An 8,309-nucleotide genomic window follows, 5' to 3' on the forward strand; every position below is an offset into this window, starting at 1 on the left:
CTGACACATACAATGATACCGTCACCCCCGATCCCTTCATAGCGTTACTGTATAATGTCCCAGCATTCCCAGCAGTGTCACCTCTCCAGTCAGCAGCTCAATCATCTTGTAGGTGAGTTCTAGGATCTTCTGGTCATTGATGTCCTCATGTATCGGGGGGTGAGGTGGAGGCCCCGTGATTGGGCTCAGGGGTCTTCCCCATCCCTCAGACACAGGGGCCTGACAGCGCTCACTAGAGGTCTTCTTCACTACTGTGTAATCCTGGTTATGGAGAGACACAGTAATAAATCTCACTCCAGACATTTCCAGAGTCCTCACCTCTCCAGTTCTGTCCATCTGTTATTCCCATAGATAAGAATGATGTAATGTGACGTCATCAGAATCTCTCACCTCTCCAGTAAGCCGGAAGAGGATCTCTAGGGTGAGGTGTAATATCCTCTCCGCCATCTTGTCCCTGTCCATATCCATCCTTCACGGGGCAATCAGGAGAATTCTCTTCTATAGAGCGATTGTTCTCCCCCAGCATCTAATGTGTATGGAGCCTGAGCCCAGTAATGGGGAATCTCCACACACCTCCACCTGCAGAGCCGCACACTAGATATATAATACCCTGCACCTACCTCCACCTGCAGAGCCGCACACTAGATATATAATAACCTGCACCTACCTCCACCTGCAGAGCCGCACACTAGATATATAATACCCTGCACCTACCTCCACCTGCAGAGCCGCACACTAGATATATAATACCCTGCACCTACCTCCTCCTGCAGAGCCGCACACTAGATATATAATACCCTGCACCTACCTCCACCTGCAGAGCCGCACACTAGATATATAATAACCTGCACCTACCTCCACCTGCAGAGCCGCACACTAGATATATAATACCCTGCACCTACCTCCACCTGCAGAGCCGCACACTAGATATATAATACCCTGCACCTACCTCCTCCTGCAGAGCCGCACACTAGATATATAATACCCTGCACCTACCTCCACCTGCAGAGCCGCACACTAGATATATAATACCCTGCACCTACCTCCTCCTGCAGAGCCGCACACTAGATATATAATACCCTGCACCTACCTCCACCTGCAGAGCCGCACACTAGATATATAATACCCTGCACCTACCTCCTCCTGCAGAGCCGCACACTAGATATATAATACCCTGCACCTACCTCCACCTGCAGAGCCGCACACTAGATATATAATAACCTGCACCTACCTCCACCTGCAGAGCCGCACACTAGATATATAATACCCTGCACCTACCTCCACCTGCAGAGCCGCACACTAGATATATAATACCCTGCACCTACCTCCTCCTGCAGAGCCGCACACTAGATATATAATACCCTGCACCTACCTCCACCTGCAGAGCCGCACACTAGATATATAATACCCTGCACCTACCTCCACCTGCTGAGCCGCACACTAGATATATAATACCCTGCACCTACCTCCACCTGCAGAGCCGCACACTAGATATATAATACCCTGCACCTACCTCCACCTGCAGAGCCGCACACTAGATATATAATACCCTGCACCTACCTCCACCTGCAGAGCCGCACACTAGATATATAATACCCTGCACCTACCTCCACCTGCAGAGCCGCACACTAGATATATAATACCCTGCACCTACCTCCACCTGCAGAGCCGCACACTAGATATATAATACCCTGCACCTACCTCCACCTGCAGAGCCGCACACTAGATATATAATACCCTGCACCTACCTCCTCCTGCAGAGCCGCACACTAGATATATAATACCCTGCACCTACCTCCACCTGCAGAGCCGCACACTAGATATATAATACCCTGCACCTACATCCTCCTGCAGAGCCGCACACTAGATATATAATACCCTGCACCTACCTCCACCTGCAGAGCCGCACACTAGATATATAATACCCTGCACCTACCTCCACCTGCAGAGCCGCACACTAGATATATAATACCCTGCACCTACCTCCACCTGCAGAGCCGCACACTAGATATATAATACCCTGCACCTACCTCCACCTGCAGAGCCGCACACTAGATATATAATACCCTGCACCTACCTCCACCTGCAGAGCCGCACACTAGATATATAATACCCTGCACCTACCTCCACCTGCAGAGCCGCACACTAGATATATAATACCCTGCACCTACCTCCTCCTGCAGAGCCGCACACTAGATATATAATACCCTGCACCTACCTCCACCTGCAGAGCCGCACACTAGATATATAATACCCTGCACCTACCTCCACCTGCAGAGCCGCACACTAGATATATAATAACCTGCACCTACCTCCACCTGCAGAGCCGCACACTAGATATATAATACCCTGCACCTACCTCCTCCTGCAGAGCCGCACACTAGATATATAATACCCTGCACCTACCTCCTCCTGCAGAGCCGCACACTAGATATATAATACCCTGCACCTACCTCCACCTGCAGAGCCGCACACTAGCTATATAATACCCTGCACCTACCTCCACCTGCAGAGCCGCACACTAGATATATAATACCCTGCACCTACCTCCACCTGCAGAGCCGCACACTAGATATATAATACCCTGCACCTACCTCATCCTGCAGAGCCGCACACTAGATATATAATACCCTGCACCTACCTCCACCTGCAGAGCCGCACACTAGATATATAATACCCTGCACCTACCTCCTCCTGCAGAGCCGCACACAGATATATAATACCCTGCACCTACCTCCACCTGCAGAGCCGCACACTAGATATATAATACCCTGCACCTACCTCCACCTGCAGAGCCACACACTAGATATATAATACCCTGCACCTACCTCCACCTGCAGAGCCACACACTAGATATATAATACCCTGCACCTACCTCCACCTGCAGAGCCGCACACTAGATATATAATACCCTGCACCTACCTCCACCTGCAGAGCCGCACACTAGATATATAATAACCTGCACCTACCTCCACCTGCAGAGCCGCACACTAGATATATAATACCCTGCACCTACCTCCACCTGCAGAGCCGCACACTAGGTATATAATACCCTGCACCTACCTCCACCTGCAGAGCCGCACACTAGATATATAATACCCTGCACCTACCTCCACCTGCAGAGCCGCACACTAGATATATAATACCCTGCACCTACCTCCACCTGCAGAGCCGCACACTAGATATATAATACCCTGCACCTACCTCCACCTGCAGAGCCGCACACTAGATATATAATACCCTGCACCTACCTCCACCTGCAGAGCCGCACACTAGATATATAATACCCTGCACCTACCTCCACCTGCAGAGCCGCACACTAGATATATAATACCCTGCACCTACCTCCACCTGCAGAGCCGCACACCATATATATAATACCCTGCACCTACCTCCACCTGCAGAGCCGCACACTAGATATATAATACCCTGCACCTACCTCCACCTGCAGAGCCGCACACTAGATATATAATACCCTGCACCTACCTCCACCTGCAGAGCCACACACTAGATATATAATACCCTGCACCTACCTCCACCTGCAGAGCCGCACACTAGATATATAGTACCCTGCACCTACCTCCACCTGCAGAGCCGCACACTAGATATATAATACCCTGCACCTACCTCCACCTGCAGAGCCGCACACTAGATATATAATAACCTGCACCTACCTCCACCTGCAGAGCCGCACACTAGATATATAATACCCTGCACCTACCTCCACCTGCAGAGCCGCACACTAGATATATAATACCCTGCACCTACCTCCACCTGCAGAGCCGCACACTAGATATATAATAACCTGCACCTACCTCCACCTGCAGAGCCGCACACTAGATATATAATACCCTGCACCTACCTCCACCTGCAGAGCCGCACACTAGATATATAATACCCTGCACCTACCTCCACCTGCAGAGCCGCGCACTAGATATATAATACCCTGCACCTACCTCCACCTGCAGAGCCGCACACTAGATATATAATACCCTGCACCTACCTCCACCTGCAGAGCCGCACACTAGATATATAATACCCTGCACCTACCTCCACCTGCAGAGCCGCACACTAGATATATAATACCCTGCACCTACCTCCACCTGCAGAGCCGCACACTAGATATATAATACCCTGCACCTACCTCCTCCTGCAGAGCCGCACACTAGATATATAATACCCTGCACCTACCTCCACCTGCAGAGCCGCACACTAGATATATAATACCCTGCACCTACCTCCACCTGCAGAGCCGCACACTAGATATATAATACCCTGCACCTACCTCCACCTGCAGAGCCGCACACTAGATATATAATACCCTGCACCTACCTCCACCTGCAGAGCCGCACACTAGATATATAATAACCTGCACCTACCTCCACCTGCAGAGCCGCACACTAGATATATAATACCCTGCACCTACCTCCACCTGCAGAGCCGCACACTAGATATATAATACCCTGCACCTACCTCCACCTGCAGAGCCGCACACTAGATATATAATACCCTGCACCTACCTCCACCTGCAGAGCCGCACACTAGATATATAATACCCTGCACCTACCTCCACCTGCAGAGCCGCACACTAGATATATAATACCCTGCACCTACCTCCACCTGCAGAGCCGCACACTAGATATATAATACCCTGCACCTACCTCCTCCTGCAGAGCCGCACACTAGATATATAATACCCTGCACCTACCTCCACCTGCAGAGCCGCACACTAGATATATAATACCCTGCACCTACCTCCACCTGCAGAGCCGCACACTAGATATATAATACCCTGCACCTACCTCCACCTGCAGAGCCGCACACTAGATATATAATAACCTGCACCTACCTCCACCTGCAGAGCCGCACACTAGATATATAATACCCTGCACCTACCTCCACCTGCAGAGCCGCACACTAGATATATAATACCCTGCACCTACCTCCTCCTGCAGAGCCGCACACTAGATATATAATACCCTGCACCTACCTCCACCTGCAGAGCCGCACACTAGATATATAATACCCTGCACCTACCTCCACCTGCAGAGCCGCACACTAGATATATAATACCCTGCACCTACCTCCACCTGCAGAGCCGCACACTAGATATATAATACCCTGCACCTACCTCCACCTGCAGAGCCGCACACTAGATATATAATACCCTGCACCTACCTCCACCTGCAGAGCCGCACACTAGATATATAATACCCTGCACCTACCTCCACCTGCAGAGCCGCACACTAGATATATAATACCCTGCACCTACCTCCACCTGCAGAGCCGCACACTAGATATATAATACCCTGCACCTACCTCCACCTGCAGAGCCGCACACTAGATATATAATACCCTGCACCTACCTCCACCTGCAGAGCCACACACTAGATATAATACCCTGCACCTACCTCCACCTGCAGAGCCGCACACTAGATATATAATAACCTGCACCTACCTCCACCTGCAGAGCCGCACACTAGATATATAATACCCTGCACCTACCTCCACCTGCAGAGCCGCACACTAGATATATAATACCCTGCACCTACCTCCACCTGCAGAGCCGCACACTAGATATATAATACCCTGCACCTACCTCCTCCTGCAGAGCCGCACACTAGATATATAATACCCTGCACCTACCTCCACCTGCAGAGCCGCACACTAGATATATAATACCCTGCACCTACCTCCACCTGCAGAGCCGCACACTAGATATATAATACCCTGCACCTACCTCCACCTGCAGAGCCGCACACTAGATATATAATACCCTGCACCTACCTCCACCTGCAGAGCCGCACACTAGATATATAATACCCTGCACCTACCTCCACCTGCAGAGCCACACACTAGATATATAATACCCTGCACCTACCTCCACCTGCAGAGCCGCACACTAGATATATAATACCCTGCACCTACCTCCACCTGCAGAGCCGCACACTAGATATATAATACCCTGCACCTACCTCCTCCTGCAGAGCCGCACACTAGATATATAATACCCTGCACCTACCTCCTCCTGCAGAGCCGCACACTAGATATATAATACCCTGCACCTACCTCCTCCTGCAGAGCCGCACACTAGATATATAATACCCTGCACCTACCTCCACCTGCAGAGCCGCACACTAGATATATAATACCCTGCACCTACCTCCACCTGCAGAGCCGCACACTAGATATATAATACCCCGCACCTACCTCCACCTGCAGAGCCGCACACTAGATATATAATACCCCGCACCTACCTCCACCTGCAGAGCCGCACACTAGATATATAATACCCCGCACCTACCTCCACCTGCAGAGCCGCACACTAGATATATAATACCCTGCACCTACCTCCTCCTGCAGAGCCGCACACTAGATATATAATACCCTGCACCTACCTCCACCTGCAGAGCCGCACACTAGATATATAATACCCTGCACCTACCTCCACCTGCAGAGCCGCACACTAGATATATAATACCCTGCACCTACCTCCACCTGCAGAGCCGCACACTAGATATATAATACCCTGCACCTACCTCCACCTGCAGAGCCGCACACTAGATATATAATACCCTGCACCTACCTCCACCTGCAGAGCCACACACTAGATATATAATACCCTGCACCTACCTCCACCTGCAGAGCCGCACACTAGATATATAATACCCTGCACCTACCTCCACCTGCAGAGCCGCACACTAGATATATAATACCCTGCACCTACCTCCTCCTGCAGAGCCGCACACTAGATATATAATACCCTGCACCTACCTCCTCCTGCAGAGCCGCACACTAGATATATAATACCCTGCACCTACCTCCTCCTGCAGAGCCGCACACTAGATATATAATACCCTGCACCTACCTCCACCTGCAGAGCCGCACACTAGATATATAATACCCTGCACCTACCTCCACCTGCAGAGCCGCACACTAGATATATAATACCCTGCACCTACCTCCACCTGCAGAGCCGCACACTAGATATATAATACCCCGCACCTACCTCCACCTGCAGAGCCGCACACTAGATATATAATAACCTGCACCTACCTCCACCTGCAGAGCCGCACACTAGATATATAATACCCTGCACCTACCTCCACCTGCAGAGCCGCACACTAGATATATAATACCCTGCACCTACCTCCACCTGCAGAGCCGCACACTAGATATATAATACCCTGCACCTACCTCCACCTGCAGAGCCGCACACTAGATATATAATACCCTGCACCTACCTCCACCTGCAGAGCCGCACACTAGATATATAATACCCTGCACCTACCTCCACCTGCAGAGCCGCACACTAGATATATAATACCCTGCACCTACCTCCACCTGCAGAGCCGCACACTAGATATATAATACCCTGCACCTACCTCCACCTGCAGAGCCGCACACTAGATATATAATACCCTGCACCTACCTCCACCTGCAGAGCCGCACACTAGATATATAATACCCTGCACCTACCTCCGCCTGCAGAGCCGCACACTAGATATATAATACCCTGCACCTACCTCCACCTGCAGAGCCGCACACTAGATATATAATACCCTGCACCTACCTCCACCTGCAGAGCCGCACACTAGATATATAATACCCTGCACCTACCTCCACCTGCAGAGCCGCACACTAGATATATAATACCCTGCACCTACCTCCACCTGCAGAGCCGCACACTAGATATATGGCTGCTCTGTGCTTCCAGGACCTGTGATGATGTCACATGGAGGGGAGGAGTCAGGCTAGCTTCACATTAGAGTTCATCTGCCAGTCGGCAGAAAAACTGAAACTGCATGTTGCCAGATTTGTTGACAGCACAATGCAATGTCAATGAACTTGCGGTAACATGCGTTTGCATCCGTTTGGATGCGACATTGTCTGGATCCTGTGAGATGCAGTTTCCAAAACGCAACATGCAGCGTTTTTTCCCTTGGACATAAAACTGCAGCTCACCGGATCCTGTACATTGCAGCAGTAGCTTCAATGTTTTTCAATGGGCGACGGATCTAGTTTTTGCGGCTGGAAGGATACTTTTTGCCGTACAAAACATAGCCTGAAGCATTCTCATTCTCTTCTCTTCTCATTGTCTTCTCATTCTCTTCTTTCTCTCCGCACACCGGCACTACAGCCCCCAGCATCACCGCACACGAAGGCACTACCGCACACACACAGGGACTACCTCAGTGACGTCCCCGCTGACAGCGCGACTCCCTTCAGTTGCATGGAGCTCCCGGTGGCGGTGGTGTTCTACTGCCGCTCCTGTCAGCTTCATGTAGCAGAGCTGATAGCGTCGCGGG

General features: G+C 50.9%; 1 pseudogene; it reads right to left on the bottom strand.

The window, feature by feature from the left end:
- LOC142258969 (uncharacterized) overlaps positions 1–620 on the bottom strand; it is a 48,512-nt pseudogene extending 47,892 nt beyond the window's left edge.
- Between the last annotated feature and the right edge of the window lie 7,689 nt (positions 621–8,309).

The sequence above is a fragment of the Anomaloglossus baeobatrachus genome (assembly GCF_048569485.1).
Source record: "Anomaloglossus baeobatrachus isolate aAnoBae1 chromosome 5 unlocalized genomic scaffold, aAnoBae1.hap1 SUPER_5_unloc_2, whole genome shotgun sequence".
Classification (NCBI taxonomy): domain Eukaryota; kingdom Metazoa; phylum Chordata; class Amphibia; order Anura; family Aromobatidae; genus Anomaloglossus; species Anomaloglossus baeobatrachus.